This window comes from Poecilia latipinna, unplaced genomic scaffold, assembly GCF_001443285.1.
Source record: "Poecilia latipinna isolate Pla-1442-1.1 unplaced genomic scaffold, P_latipinna-1.0 Scaffold2640, whole genome shotgun sequence".
Taxonomy (NCBI): domain Eukaryota; kingdom Metazoa; phylum Chordata; class Actinopteri; order Cyprinodontiformes; family Poeciliidae; genus Poecilia; species Poecilia latipinna.
Genome location: NW_015115256.1, coordinates 1 through 2,109, shown reverse-complemented (window position 1 = coordinate 2,109; position 2,109 = coordinate 1).

Genomic DNA, 2,109 nt, shown 5'->3' with positions numbered 1-2,109 from the left:
AGTACAGTGTGTCAGGCCTAGGCACACTCAAACATGTGCCAACAACAAAAATCACTGATTCCAAAAGTAACCCTCAAAACCATGAATGCCAACTTACCCAGCTTTGCAAGAACAATAGGCAGGAGTGATCTTCTCCACAACTATATTTATGCTGAGGGTGTGAGGATCTGCTGTTTTCCTCATCGACCGGTAGCATTTCGCTGTGACGCGCACAATGTTGGAGGCATCGCGTGGCTCAAACACCTTGATGTCGTCCAAAAAAGATGACATGAACTTGTTGGTTCCCCTGTCCATTGTCGTGGCTGATATTTTTTGAAAATCCGGCAGAATTGCTACACTAATCGACTCAGAAATACTCTGCAGAGAGTCAGTCGAAATGAAAGACGCCATGTTTACATAGAAACTAAACTCCGAGGCTTTGTTTGTGAGATGCAGGATTTTAGGGGGCGTTTCTGGGCGGAGCTTGGTAAGGTCCATAACACTCTACACATAACAGTGATCACAATGCAACTTATAACAAATACACATAACCATATGGACCCCAGCAGAACTAAAATACAGAATCGTTAAAATACTACGGTGGCCGACAGGTGCAAACACGCAGCAAACAAGAAAAACAAATACAACAAAAAACGCAAACAAAAAAACAGATGCAAAAAAATATAAAAATAAGTGTTCCAGACCACTAGAGCTTTGGGTCTGCATGCTTTCAAGCTTATTCTTGAAAGCATGCTTGGCTGTTTACCTGGACCGTTCCAGGTCGCCATCAAGCTAATTTTCTATTAGCAGCTACGGAAGAGGGGTCCTGCGAAGGCAGAGCCTTGCAGAGAGAAGCTGCAGCCTTCAGCTAGCTGCCTAGCCTCCATCTCGGCGTTATGTTGCTTAGCAGCCGTGACACAACATGATTGCTACAATGTTTGTAGGCGAGAATGTAGATGTATAAATCTCATTTCTGCTCAGCTCATCAGTGCTTCACCTAATTGCAATATTGCTCCGACGTTTTCAGAGATATCTGCTGCCGCTGCATTAACACCAGCTGGTCCAGGATTACAGGTGCTGGTCATAAAATTAGAATATTGTGATAAAGTTCATTATTTTCCATAATGTCATGATAAAAATTAAATTGTCNTTAAAGTAAGTATAGTTACTGTGAAAGAACGGTAAAATACTGGCGTCTGTAGCTGCCAGTAGTTTACCGTTTTTATTTTTGTTTGAAAGAATGGTTAAAAAAAAAATACTGGCAGCTACAGACGCCAGTTTTTTACCGTTCTTTGGTAAAAATGGTAAATAAATAAATAAATAAAATAAAAAGCTACCAGTATTTTACTGGACATTTACCTTTTCAATCCTGTAATTATCTTTTAAAGTGGCTTACTGTAAGTAAATACTGTAATGACGCCAACAGGGTTTATTAGAAATAAGAGCGAGCTGCTATTCCTGAGGCCGCAGCTCTGAACTCTCCGCTCTTCCGGTGTCTGTCAGCTCAGCATCAGTCCTGGTTCTGGTTCTGGTTCTGGTTNTCATTGGCTAATGCCCATTTGACGTCACAGCGCAGCGACCACGTGGTGACCGTCTCACAAACACAAGCCACAGTAGTAAACACATGCTACATTGTGGACCAGCAGACCGGCAGAAAGTTTTTGCGTCAGGACTCGAATGGTTCTCCACTGTCAGTGGGGAATCTGTTCAGGCGATGTCAGGCATCCTGATCGTATTTGTGGAACTAAAATTCACAGATTTCCCAAATCTGAAACGGGATGCCTAGCTTGGCTCAAAGCTTGTGCACGAACGCATTTGCAGCTCAACCGTCGTAGGATCAATAAGAACAAAGGAGTGTGTGCTGGTGTAAGTATTATTGCTTTGCTTTCTTTGTGTTTAGTGAATGGGGATATTTTGAGTGGCCCTGCGACAGACTGGCGACCTGTCCAGGGTGACCCCGCCTCTCGCCTGGAACGTTAGCTAGAGATAGGCACCAGCACCTCCCGATCCCTTTTGAATTTTGAAGCTTGAAATATTGTAAGGTCTTAAGGAGACCTATAATGTGTGAACAATGACCTCCAAGTCTGAAAAAAGTCAATAATAAACATCCATTATGAAAACCTTTTAGCT